Source organism: Mauremys mutica, chromosome 2 (genome assembly GCF_020497125.1).
Source record: "Mauremys mutica isolate MM-2020 ecotype Southern chromosome 2, ASM2049712v1, whole genome shotgun sequence".
Lineage (NCBI taxonomy): Eukaryota > Metazoa > Chordata > Testudines > Geoemydidae > Mauremys > Mauremys mutica.
In genome coordinates this window covers 181,621,454-181,635,929 of record NC_059073.1, presented here as the reverse complement: position 1 = coordinate 181,635,929, position 14,476 = coordinate 181,621,454, and the positions used below count along the sequence as shown (strand labels likewise).

Below are 14,476 nucleotides of genomic sequence, written 5' to 3'. Positions count from 1 at the left end.
AGGGAATCCTTTCTCTCAGTGATGTTAATTTGTTCCCTCCCTAGGATTTTTGTCATTTCTGAGAAAATCCCACACTGAAGATTTGTGGTTGCGTACCTGAAAACTTCCCCATCCGTAAAGGAATAGGATCACAGATCCAGTCCTCCCTGAGAATACAAGGGAGATCTCTTTCATTATGGTGAAGTTCTCTGCTCCGCAGGAGTTAAAACCTTTCTTATGGATTATAATGTTTCTCGTTGACTGTGTTTTTCTACGGTGCTGATGCAGCATAAGAGATTCTTTTTTTGTTTCATGGTCAGAGGAGCTAGCTTTGAAGCATCTTGTAACTGAGGGGTTGGAGGCTAGTCCCTCATCAGCCATCCAATCAGCTTTAATTCTGCCCTCTACAGCTACAGATGAATGGCAACCCACACTGAGGCTCTGTGGACCTATCCCTTTGAAGAAGAGAAAAATTCTCCAAGTCTCAGGTTGTTATGTGCTCCAGAGTGTATGAGCACCTCACAGTCTTTAATATATTTACCCTCACGTCACCCCTGGGAGGTAGGGAAGTACTATTATCTGAGGCATAGAAAGATGGAGGCTTGCCCCAGGTTGCTCAGGAAGTCTGTGATACAGTAGGGAGTTGAACCCCAGTCTATTGGCTAATCACTGGAGTATTTTTCCTCTCTATAATGTTCAAAACATTTTTAAAGGAATGGAATAAAATATGCTATGGGATTGGGGATAAAAATTCACCTAGGGCCAGACTTGGCTGGGTATCCTTTTCCTGATTTTGTCTATCTCATGTTGAACAGAATTCTCTTTCCTGGTCTCCTACTGTCAGTTTTTTCCTGTGGCTGCACCTATGCCAGTGAATCTGGCCCAATGTGTTCTCTGATTTGTCAAAGAATGCTCCAAGAAAAGTAGCTTTATAAGGTTTTTGATAGCTCTGTCTTGAAACTCCAATATTTACCTAAATTCACGTATTGCCTGCTGACATCAATACAACGTGTGTTTTGATGGTACTGTACAAGGAGAAATTGCCAATATAAACTTCAAAGCTTTTCCTATTTTTAGATTTATTAACTCTGCAGTTCTTCAGTAGCTTCCTGATCACACATTAGTCAAACTCTGCAGTGGCCCAATGATAGCTCTCTCATTGCACCAGCATATTGAACTGTCTACCACCAGCCTTTGCATCAAGAATTTCCTTACATTCCTACTCTCCCATAGAGGAATTAAAGAGCAGAATGTATACAGCATATTAAAAGATGTGATCATTTTAGGCAAGATATCTTCTTTTCCTGAGAATGAGATTATATTGATTTCTCTGGTGAAGGAATTAAAATTGACTTGAGAGGGATTTCTTTCGTATGCTTAGGGTTTTTTAAAAGCCACATGGCCCTTGTCAGAGTTGCTGCAACTGCTGAAGACAATATTTGCTGAAGTTTTACGAATACAGAAGATCCAAAGTTATGTTGAACTCTATCTTTCCAGCAGGAGAATTGGTTGAGGAGAAAAACGTTTTGCTTTATGGAAGCTAGACTATAAAAGGCATACGTATACATAACTGTAATAGTCTTCAATGATGAATAGTATTGTGCTATTATTCATATTCAGAAATGCAGCTAGTGTCCTTGGTCTACATTTTGTGTGAGCTATGCTAATTTTTTTGTTTCAAAATACAGATGAACGTGATCAGCATTTTGTTTTCTAAACCTTCACTGGAGCTTTTTAATCTTTCTGAAAGCTGACAATATTTTTCCTGCAACTGTTCCTCATTTTTATGTAGCTACTTTGCATATCTATATAATACATAAAAACTACAATATTTTCCCCCTTTTGACCCAAGCAGTTAGCCAATATTTGGGGTCTTGCAAGTTATTACCATTAAGAGGAGAAATTGATGATAGAGTCATATATCTTTGATGTAATCCTGTTTATTTACAAAGAATGTACACAAAGTGCTCTTTCCCTAAACACAGTAGGAATCAAACATCACACAGCTTTCTTTTATCACAGTTCCAAACCTCTTTCCAACCAGCACGCTACCCAAAGTGCTCTGTCTCTTCGCTTTTTCTCAGGGTCACACTACAAGTGCTCTTCTGACTGGCTGTCAGGCTTCCTTGCTGCCTTTTCTGTGATCTTCTGTGGTGTTTCTGTTGCTTCTTTCACACATACATAGCTCCATCCAGCAGCACCCAGCCCCCTATATTTGCATTCAGACTCCAGGGAAAATCTCTCAGTACCTACTTCTGCCTTGCATGGGAGCCTGCGTTTTGAGAAGTGGCTCCTATTTTTTCAGCTGTCTATTCCATAAAGGAGCTTAATTGCTCTTTACATTTATTCTGACCAAAAAAAGGTATCCATTATACCCATGAACTTTACAAGGTTTCACCCAACCTCCAGCTTACCAATATTTATGTATTTGAAATATTAGGAAAATAGAATATTAAGGGCAAAAAGCATCTCTCCTTTGAACTCTGAAAGGAGAGAAAGGTGACTGATTTTGAATTATTTTTAGCTCTGTAGCTAGCAGTGAATAAATACATTATTTAGACCTTTTACCAAAAACACAGTAATTTATTCTTCGTACCAGTCAACCAGCAACACCTTCTTACACCCACTAGCACAGTTAGTCACTTCTTTTGTAGATCTTTACAAACAAGCTAACCCAATATTCAAATATAATTGAGACAAACTTGTATGTTTCTCTACATTCAGGAAAAATCAGCTGTTACCTTAACGCTAACAGGCAAAAATAACTTCTGGGCCTGACTCTGCTCCTTGGAGTTAGAGGCTAATCGTTTTTCTCAGAAGGTATTTTGCTCTTTTAAGCTCTTATGAAATTGAAATCGAAATTGAAGTAGTATCCCTTGTCCTTGGAGCAAAAGGTGATGAGGTTTTTGATGGTCCTTGGTTTCTGTGTGAGTTTGTTCCACAGTCATAGATCGACTCCCAAGAAAGCCCTGTCTCCTGCACAGAAAAGCTTTAGCCTGAGAAAGTTCCATTGTGCCTAAGGAGTGCAGCTGTTGACCCTGGTCCTCATCCCACAACTTTAGGTGTAGTCTTCTAGATAATCTGGGCCTAGCCCATTGAACGCCTTGAAGATAACCAATGCCATGCCTGCCTGTCCTCCTCCCTGTTCAAACGCAGTCCTGCAGGAGAATGGGCTTAGCACTCAGGTTAACTACCGTTTGCATCAGCACTACAAGAAAAGAGCAAAGATAATCATACAATTAGACCACAAGAAAAAGGTGACTTTTAAAAAATTGTCTTATGGCTTGTCACGGCAAAAAGACCTATAGAATAGGTGCCTTCTCTAGAATTAGAACCAACAACCTCCCAGGGCTTTTGCAATTTCCAAACTATGGTCACTTTCTACTGAACAGGGCCTTTAATTGCTTACTTAATGCATCAATATGCTTTATGCCTTAATTGCCATGCATGTGCGGTTTTGTGTTGCAACCTTCATGCTGTTCATATCCAGTGAACTTGATTATCCTTGGTTTTTGGAGAACTATGCTTTTTAAAGCTCTATCCATTCAACAGAAGCTTGCTCAAACTGTCTACTGATTTATCTATTCAACTGAACATAGGCCATTAAAACAGAGTACTGAATATGCTTGTGCTTTAGACAAAGATTAGACTTCATTTTCAAAGTTTGAATAGTTTTTATTCTGGTGCATGTTGCTGCTGTATTTGCTGAGCTTGATCCAAAAGAATCAAAGCACGTGGTTAAAGCAAAGGGTGGCATGTGGTTCATGAACCCCATAATTAGTTCCTCTTCCTAGCTCTAAGCAGTAATTAAATCTGCCACTTCTGCTCTGCCGATTCATTTATTTAGCTATTTAATTGCTCAACTGAATACGTCTTTATCTCCGGAACTGCAACATTTTATTCAGACAAAGAAATAGCATAATCCATTTTTTTCCAAGATCAGGGACGTGTGAAAGAAAAGAGCATTAATACTACATGATTTGGTGGTGGTGTCACTTTTTGCTTATCAAATAAAACAGTGTTTAAGAGAAAACTTCAACTGATGCTTAAGGATAGCTTTCCATATATAGGGTTGTTTCCTCTCAGAGCTCATTATGTCAAACTTTGAATTCTAATACATCTATTCCAAGTTGCAATCAGGGTCATGAGTTAAACAGAGGAGCTCTCAGGGAATAATAGCAATAATTATATGTAAAACAGGAAACCCAACCGTTACTCTTATTGGCAGCAGATTTTTATCAACATTTTTAAAATGTAGATGCACAGCACACTGAACAGTAACTTTCCTATATAAAGCTCCTTTTTGGGATATTTCTGATGAGTATATGATTTATGTCCATGATGTCTGTCAGATTCATCTACATGTCCTGCAGTTGGGTCTATAAAGCACGCTGTCTTGAGTACGTTCAAGCTTACTAAAAGAGTACTTGTACCATGCTGGTGCACATTTCCATAGGTGCAGTTTTCCTCACTGTGTATTTTTAGCATCCTTTGAAGGACGTAGAAAGATTCCTCCATCACTTTTATCCACGGTTTGCAAAAATGGATGGGAAAAGCAGTTTGTAAAACAGTAAGGTCCAAACAAAACTGTTACTGACAATCAGTTTGAGAAGGAACCTGCTTTGGAAGTTGGAAAAAAAATTAGTGACCTTTTTTAATTGTCATGTCTTTGTTCCGTCTGTCTATCTAAAGTTTTATACCATGCATGCCACTGTTGTCTCAGTCTATTTCACTCTGTTAGATTAATATTTATATTGGACTTCTTGCTGTCCTCTTACCAAGTTAGTAGTGTTCAAAACAGTGCAGCGCTCTAGATAGATCATTGTTTTCCCATGTAAACTCGTTATTTAAAATTGTTCACCAGTTACCACTGGGGTAAAGGTTTTTACTTATACGAAGCTTTTGTTCGGTTCTTAGTAACTCGACAAGAGTTTTGCCTGGATAAGGACTTTAAGACTTGGCCCAAAGATACTTACATTGCACTGTTTTTATTGTCATGCTTTTGCGTGAGCCTTCATTAAACAAATAACAACGGTTTTCCGACCCTGCAAAAACTGGAAATGTGGCAAGCAGCTCTGTCCTTACAGGATTGTCCCATGATTTTCTCATAGATATATAGGGCTGGAAGGGATCTCAAGATGTCAAGTCCAGCCCCCTGTACTGTGGCAGGGCCAAGTAAACCTAGACCAGGGGTCGGCAACCGGTGGCTCGCGGCTCGCCAGGGTAAGCACCCTGGCGGGCCGGCCTGGTTTGTTTATCTGCTGCGTCGGCAAGTTCGGCCGATCGCGGCTCCCACTGGCCGCGGTTCGCGGTCCCAGGCCAATGCGGGAGGCAGGAAGCGGCGCGAGCTGAGGGATGTTCTGGCCGCAGCTTTCTGCTTCCCGCATTGGCCTGGGACCGCGAACCGTGGCCAGTGGGAGCCGCGATCGGCCGAACTTGCCGATGCGGCAGATAAACAAACCGCGCCGGCCCGCCAGGGTGCTTACCCTGGCGAGCCGCGAGCCACCGGTTGCCGACCCCTGACCTAGACCATCCTTGACAGATGTTTGTCCAACTTGTTTTAAAAAGCTCCCAATGAAGGGGACTCCATGACCTCCCTTGGAAGCCTATTCCAGAGTTTAACTACCCTTTGAGTTAGAAATATCTTTCCTTATATCTAACCTAAATCTCCCTTGCTGAAGGTTAAGCCCATTACTTCTTGTCCTACCTCCAGTGGACATGCAGAGCAATGGATCACCATCCTCTTTATATAACAGCCCTTAACATATTGGAAGACTGTTATTGGGTCCCTCTCAGTCGTCTTTTCTAAAAACTAAACATGCCCAGTTTTTAACATTTCCTCATGGGTCATTTTTGATGCTGTCCTCTGGACTCTTTGTCTACATCTTTCCTAAAGTGCGGTGCCTAGAATTGGACACGGTACTTCAACTGACACCTCACCAGCAACAAATAGAACAGTTACCTCCTGTGTCTTATTATATACAACACTACTGTTAATACACCCCAGAATCATATTAGCCTTTTTGGCAGCTGCATCACATCAACCAATTATACTCCGTTTCTGGTCCACTATCACCCTCAGATCCTTTTCAGCAGTACTACTACCTAGACAGTTATTCCCCATTTTGTAGTTATGCATTTGGTTTTTCCTTCCCAAGGGAATTACTTTGCACTTGTCTTTATTGAATTCAGTCCGGTTCTCCAATTTGTCAAGGTCATTTTGAATTTTAAAACTGTCCTCCAAAGTACTTGCAGCCCTTCCCAGCTTGGTGTCATCTGCAAAGTTTACAAGCATAATCTCTACTCCATTATCCAAGTCATTAGTGAAAATATTGAATAGTACTGGACCCAACACTGACCCTGCGGGAACCCACTAGATACACTCTCCCAATCTGACAGCAAACCATTGATAACTACTCTGACTGCAGTCTTTCAACCAGTTGTGCACCCACTTTATAATAATTTAATCTAGACCACATTTCCCTAATTTGCTTATGAGAGTGTCATGCGGAACTGTGTCAAAGCCTTCCTAAAATCAAGGTATATCATGTCTACTGCTTCCTTCTATCCACTAGGTCAGTAACCCTATTAAAAAAGGAAATTAAGCTGGATTGGCATGATTTGTTCTTGACAAATCCGTGCTGATTATTCTTTATAACCCTATTATCCTCCAGGTGCTTACAAATTGATTGTTTAATAATTTGCTTCAGTATCTTTCCAGGTATTAAAAGATAAAGTACCTATTAAAGATAGGTACTATGTTTGCCCTTTTCCAGTCTTCTGGGACCTCTCCCGTCCTCCGGGAGTTCTCAAAGATAATTGCTAATGGCTCTGAGATTGCTTCAGTTAGTTCCTTAAGTACCGTAGGATGAATTTAATCAGGGTCTGCCACCTTGAATGCATCTAATTTATCTAAATATTCTTTAACCTGTTCTTTCCCTATTTTGGCTTGCATTCCTTCCCCCAATTGTTAATATTAATTATGTTGAATATCTGGTCATCATTAACATTTGTTTAGTGAAGACTGAAGCAAAATAGGCATTAAGCATCTTAGCTTTCTTGATATCATTAGTTATTAACTCTCCTTCCCCTCTTAGTAGAGGACCTATGCTTTCCTTCGTCTGTCTCTTCCTCCTAATGTATTTAAAGAACCTCTTCTTATTGCCTTTTATGTCCCTTGCTAGGTGTAACTCACGGTGCCTTAGCCTTTCCGATTTTGTCCCTACATACTTGTGCTGTTCTTTTGTACTCCTTATCAATTTGATCATGTTTCCACTTTTTGTAGGATTCCTTTTTGATTTTCAGGTAATTAAAGAGCTCCTGATGGAGCCATATTGGCCTCTTACTATTCTTCCTGTCTTTCCTTTGCGTTTGGAATAGTTTGTAGTTGTGCCTTTTAATATTGTCTCTGTGAGGAACTGGCAACTCTCCTGAACTTCTTTATTCCTTAGATTTTCTTCCCAGAGGACCTTCCCTACCAATTCTCTGAGTTTGTCAAGTCTGCTTTTTTGAAGTACATTGTTCTTATTCTTTACTCTCACTCCTTTCCTTTCCTTAGAATCGTGAAATCTATCATTTCATGGTCACTGTCACCCAAATTGCCTTTCACTCTCAGATTCGCTACCAATTCCTCCCCGTTTATCAAAGGATTTTGTATAAGATTTATCTAAATCTCAAGCTTTTTAGATGTATTTCTTGAATCAAACCTAAAAGTTCATCCATCACTATGCTCATAGGCTCTGACTTCTACTTTTCCCGAAGGGTGTTCCACCCGTGCTCTACCCAAGGCCCTCCCACCCCCACTCTGCCTCTTCCTGCCCCTGATCTGCCCCCTTCCCCAGGCCTCACCCTCACTCCAGCCCCAGAGCACCCACAGAATCGGCGCCTATGACTGTGCTCAGTGCACTACCCCCAATTTCTTATGGCTTGTCTGCATGGTGGAGAAATGCACGAGATCCTTGCTGGTGCGTACTAAGGGTTCCCTAATGAGTTTAACATAGATGTTTCAAATGACACTATGTTAAAGCACACCAGCAGGGTCTTCATGGACCAATTAATGTGCAACACACTTTAGAAATCATACCCCCGCAGAGTGCACTACTGCCACCGTTTAGACAAGCCCTTTGAGTCTATTAAAAAAAAAAAAAAACCTAAGACATCCATCTTGGATGATAACCATAACAAGTAAACCATCTCAGACCCACATATTGAGCATTTTAATAAAAAGAAGCACTTTGCATTGTGGAAGTACATGCAACTATGTGCAATGTAGTACCTGGGAATAAAATGTTTTCCATTTGCTTCCAACAGAAATTTGGTGCACAATAGTTTATCACAGCAATGCAGGAATCTTCTCAAATGGTTTTTATCCCTGCTTTAGTATCATGCCAGGGCTTTATGTTAGTGTGTAAATTATAGAATTACATACTGTGCACAGATGTATGAATACACTGACGTGATAGATGGAGAGAGAGATAAATAGATCACCCACCTGATCACCCTTTAAACATTTTTCACATTTAGGAGTATCTGTGGTAGGAAATAGGGAATTGTTACTACACACTTCCCCTCAGATTAACCTAGCTATTGTCATCCCTACCATCAACAGGCTGGAAATTGCTATCCTTCAGGCACTGCTGGGTTTACAAGTTGTAGAATGCAATTGAAACCACTCCCTTTTCCTCCCCTCCCCTCAGCACAGCAAGCATTGCCCAGCAACTTGTAGCAAGCAGCTGTCATCAGCCACAATGGGAACTGGATGTTTGCAAAGTAACGTACGTGCTTTAGGTCTGGTCACTGTATAGTGAGCCACTTTGCTAAATCCCTTTTTGTAATCTGTAATTTGGTTTTAAATCCAGTTATCCAGCAATATAGTTAAAAACCTAAGGCCAGAATCTGATCTTGGTGTAGCTCTAGTGTGGCAGTGAAGTCAGTGGAGTTTAGGGTGACCAGACAGCAAGTGTGAAAAATCGGAATGGGGGTTGGGGGTAAGAGGAGCCTATATAAGAAAAAGACCCACAAATCAGGACTGTCCCTATAAAACCGGGACATTTGGTCACTAGTGGAGTTATACTGGTGTAAGTGGGATAAGACTCAGGCCCTGAATCCTGAGAACAAACATACAGCAGTGTATGTAGTTTATTAGCGCAGTAATAACTTTATGTAGGTGACTCTCTTATTAATATGTTCAAGCTCTGGAAAACCTGTCATTTTTGACATGACAATACCAACTCTAACTGTGGAAGACGGGGCCACAGATGATGCGAGTTGTATAGTACCTACACAAGAAAACTAATGGAGGCATAGCAATCTATAACTAGAAATGTATAACTTCAATAGCATGTTGATATGTCCTATGCTTTGGTGGGTTTTGTTTTTAATCTCTGTGCATTTATTTCTCTGTACTCGTGCTGTACACTGAGAGAGTCTTTACAATTTTATCACATTAGAATGTGACATTCCTGGCCTTGACAGTGCTTTTGTTTGGATATTTATAGCAGCTTCTGGTCATTGTTGAGCAAAGGAGATTGCCCTGCCCTCTGGCCCTTTCTTAAGCAGATTTTGGGCAGAAGCTCCTCTCATGTGGCACTAATTGAAATGATTGGTGGAGGGGTGTGGTGAGCTCACTGTGCCTGACTCTGGCTTATCTGCCAGGGGCTAAGCCAGGGGAGAGGGGGGGGGGGGAAGAGAGAAGAAAAAAAAAAAAAAAAAAGCAAAGCTTTGCCTCATTCCAGTAGGGCTCAGGGCTCCCGGCCATCTGTCCACCCTTGGAATCAGAAGACAAATAGAGGGACCACACTCACTATAACTGTGCAGAAGGAAATTGTTCGGAAAGTCTGGCTGAGCTTTGCATTTGAAGTGCGGGCTTTGAGAGCAGCTCAGCAGGTCAGTACTTCTACCAGTCAGATGTATTTGTTCAGATGATGTAGAGGGTTTTAGCTGAAAATCTTTAGTATTAGAAATGGTATGTTATTTTCAGGAGTTAGATTGCAATTGAAGGACACGTTTATTTGAAGCCTGAAGACTGGAACTCAGCTTGCTCTATTTGCTGTCCCATATGCATTATGATTCTGATCAGAGTTTTGTTTATCTAGCTGACTATTACTGGTGACATCCGAATGGCTAGGGCAGCCTAACAATGGGCAAATCTTTAAAAGATTTAAACTAACAATTTGCTTTAAAAGTGATTTCGTATGGAGATGTTTTTATATGTGTGGCTTATCATCTGGACAAGCGTGCTACATTAAAATATGTATTAGGGATTGTCATTGGAAATATGTGCACTTCATTTTGGTGAGTAACTCAGCCTGAGTCTGCAGCTTGAGGATTTAAATGCTTTAACATCATTTAGATCCCCCCCCCCCCCCCGCCAATAATAGTTTGCTGTAAGTTTAATGTGAAATGGGGAAAGGCAAGAGCAAGCTATTCACTATGAAAACCACCAGCTGTAGTGGTACGATTAGAAAGGCAGAGGCTAAGAAGTTTTTGACATACTGTAAACTGGCATTACAGTAAAAAATCAAGTGAATTGTAATATTTTCTCATGTAGGGAGGTTTCATCATTTGAAGTTACATGAACATGTTTAATATTTCATTCCAATGTCTTGGGTTTTTTTTTACCTTACTAATGAATGAACCTAAGTAAACAACTGTATAGTCTGATGCTGTACATTGCACAAGAGAGAGAAAGAAAAAGTACAACTTCTTACTTCATATTTCTTTTACTTAAGGAAAATTCAGTATTATTCAGAAAATTAACAAAAAAATTATAATAATATATAAAAATCATCTTAGGTCTCTAGATTTTTTTAAAGTCAAAATATTTTTAGGATGGAAAAACTGTACAGTTATGGCTAACTACATATAAATTCATATGACACATCTGTTATATAATTTCATATAACCATCTTGAGGATCTGAATTATTTTTAATACTTTATATTTAAACAGTCCTGTTCTGTTTAAATATATCCATATGATGACTGTTATGTTTATATTTCTGAAGATTATTTCCTCTATTTCCTAATTATCATTTTTTACAATATGTATTAACTGAATATTTAATAGCCACATGCTCTAGTGTAAAATTACATTCAACAAAATCAAGTCGCAGCAGGAAATTATTTCAATCACTGTGCATGCATGCCTTCAAATTTAAAAAAGAAATATGAATTGTGTTGTTATAAAATTAGCCCTTTGTCAGACCCAGCTATTTCGCTTCTTTTCTTCTTGATATGAAGTTTTTAGAAGTGAAATGATAGTGAAAAATGGAGTCAAGTAACTGGTAATCCATTTGTCCACTGCTTTTCTCCATGCCTGGTGCAAAGTTCCAGCACTGTCACTGGATTATTCAAAATGGATTCTAAGAACCAGCCATAGCAAAGGTAGGCAAGCGCTTAATAAAAGGTTTATGGATCGTTATGATGGATACGTGCAGTGTATTTTTTAAAAATCTTTTAGGGATGCAGCCGTTGTATTAAAAAAATCTAGTCAGAGAAAAACATGAAAACATGTTGAGGAGTAGTAACACATCTTTAGTAAAGGTACATGAAGAATATCGATAGCAGTTTTACAAGTTGATATAGCTGGTGCACTATGAAAGAAGATCCCCTGTATATCTATCATCCCAATCCACAAATATGTCATAAAATAAGTATTCAGGCGGATATATTTCTTGTCTGGACCAATACTGTTCCCTATAATTACTGACCTCTTATTCATCACATTATGAACTTTTTCATAATGTTAAAATCAATAGCTAGTAGTTCCCTCAAGAACTGTATTTTAACACTCAGCATACTGTATGTGGTGATAATGCAATGACATGTGAATGTATTAATATTTATTCTTAAGTGAATGAACATATTTTTTCTGTACTTTAAAGAAGCTAAAACCCCAACAAGTGCACCGCTAGTGATATTAGCAAGAAAAATAGTAGCATAAGAAAGCATCGTTATTTTAAAACGGCCTCACAGTAGTCATGTTGGTAATATTCTTAGTGCATAATGTCTGTTTCATACCCTGAATGCTAGATTTGATTTTCTTTCAGGTAGTTTATAATTTTTAATATTAGTGCATTATTGATTGCCCTAGGGCTAGATCCTTTTGACTCAGTTCTTATGCCCACAAAGATTTGTCTGAAGAAGGATTTGAGTTATAAACTGAGTCAGGGCTTCAGGATGGGGCCCACGCTATTCAGAATTCCATTTACGATTAGGCCTTTGTGAGGGGATTTGTGTTTGACATTAATTAGAACTGATTTGGTTGATATTTTTAGTATGAAATTTCACAACACTGGCTTGATAGTTGAATAATATACAGATAAAGTTTTGAACTCTTTGTCAGTGTCCCCTGCAAATTATGAGGCATATTCTGTTACCTTGCATTTGGTGTAGTCATTCACACCCTTGAAAATTAGGTACAAAAAGTTACTGTACTTGAATGGTAGTGATTTGTACCCAAGTTGCCCTGACTTTGCACTTGTATAAATGACTTCACATGGTGCAGCGCAGGAGTGAATCAGGCCCTCCATCTTTCCTAAGGGCCAGACTCTTATGGCAGGGAAAGACGGCAGCAAGCTTCCTCCATGCTGCACGTATCGTGGCAGAGAAGACAGTGTCTACAGTGTGGGAGGCTTCCAAAGCTACCAGGGAACATGGCTGGGGCCAAGTGGCTGTGGGAGCATGGGACACTTGCTTGGAGAAGAAGGTCTTCAGAAGCTGGGAGGAAGGGCAGGGATATTAGGCCTGAGTACACACTGGTGAGAAGTTGTAGGAGGAGTGCTAGTCTGAGTGAGGGGTAATGACAGGTTTTGGCAGCTAAGGGTGGTCAGGATGAAGAGCTGTTGAGTGCTATTGTGGGAGGTTTCTGTAGCTGGGAGGGAAGTCAGCTATGGGTTCTTTTTGGACTATTATTGCATAAAAGATCCAGAGCTGGGAAGTGAGCATCAGGATGCTAGTCATCAAGGGCAGAGGGAGGGATTGGCAGCCGAGGGGGAGGCAGATCAGATGTAACAATTACAAGGTGGGTGCAGGGGGAGGGTTCTGCAACTAGGAGGCGTCAGATTCTGAATAACCTTCAGAGGTCTCTATTACGTATATGAAAACAGCAAAGCAAATGATTATAAACATCGAAAAATAGCAACTGCACTAATTACAAACCACGGTGATGTCTAAAAATAAACTAAAATAGCAGTTTTTAGTGCTTCAGATTCACTGTGAGTTCCTATCAAAATAAAGTATTTCGGTAATTATATTTTGCTGTAAATTCTAATAACTCTTTCTGGCAGAAATATGTAGAATGCACAGAAATATAGTTGTACAGAATTTTTAAGACAATGTTGTTTTTTAAATCTAAATCTATCGTATTAATAACTGCGTTTTGCCACTTCCGTTTGCTAAGCAACAGTTGCACTTTGTTGCTTATGAAGCACCAAAGGAAAGAATGAATCCACGCAAGAAGCAAGAGCTTATGTAAAGTTCATGAACAGTAGCAGAAAGATTGAATGAATTTTCTAAATTTTGTTCCTTAAATATTTTAATGTAACTGGGATATTTTTCTGTGCTGGCTGCCGTCAGTGATAGAAGTATCAACAGGAGAAAAATGGGTCACTTGGGTTTTAGCATTAAGCAGAAAATCCAGGGTCAATAGGATTTAGTTGAGATGTTAAGGTTTATTCAGTACATTTAGTTAATGAATGGGGGGAGGAGGGGAGAAAAAAAGTTTGTGGCAGGATTGGTGGAGGGGACAGAATGGCCTCCTGCCAAGTGGTACATCCTGCTGTAATTCTTCCTGATTGATAGATATTCCATAGGACAAAAAGGGAGCTGAGTGATGGGGATTTTAATTAAAAAATACCAGCACTAAAGCCAGCCTTTTTTGGATTAAAATTCAGCAGAAATACTTTGTAACAGACATCCATCTAGTATGAGGGCTTGTTTTGTTTTGTGTTTTGTTTTATTTATTAATGTTAACCTTTAACTGAGGGCAGTGGCGCTGGTAGAATTTTTATAGTGTGGGGGGGGGAGGGCTCTGAAAGCCATTGAGCAAAATTGTAAACTTTGTATAGGATGGAAACCACTCCCAGCACCCCTAGTTCCAGAACCCCTGTCTGAAGGGAAAAAACTATAATGCGTTTAAGCACCTAGACACTGCCTATAAGACATGAAAATACTCAGAGACTTCACATATGAAACCCCATCAATAAGAAATGTTTGATTCAGCCACAGTAAATCATGTTTGGGTCAATTAATTCCATGTTAATATAATGCAAACTTCCTGCCAAACAAAGTCATAATCTCTTCAATATGAATGGCCTGAATTGTATTAACCTGGACACTGAAACCTCTATGTTCTGTCAAACATTTCCATACATATTCTTAGGCATTTTCATTTGGGTTCAACTCCCCCAAATCCTCCTAATAGAGTGGCCAGTTTTATAAATCAGTGCAATAAGTACATTGGGGCCTGTTTTTAAAGATAAAAAGCTTTTATTTAAA

The 14,476-nt window shown here is 39.6% G+C and overlaps 1 protein-coding gene across 16 annotated transcripts in view; it reads left to right on the top strand.

The window, feature by feature from the left end:
- The window catches only part of LOC123362924 (poly(rC)-binding protein 3-like), a 752,406-nt gene that overhangs the window by 541,697 nt on the left and 196,233 nt on the right, over positions 1–14,476 (top strand). For 3 of the 16 annotated variants that reach the window (XM_045003489.1, XM_045003490.1, XM_045003491.1), the window contains exon 1: positions 9,702–9,864. The exons of 7 other annotated variants lie outside the window; for them this stretch is intronic. The gene's annotated coding sequence lies outside the window, so the exon portion shown is untranslated. Of the gene's footprint in view, positions 1–9,698; positions 9,865–11,260; positions 11,363–14,476 lie in introns of those variants that run through there. 6 more of the 16 variants (XM_045003487.1, XM_045003488.1, XM_045003481.1 and 3 more) reach the window with 4 other exon arrangements.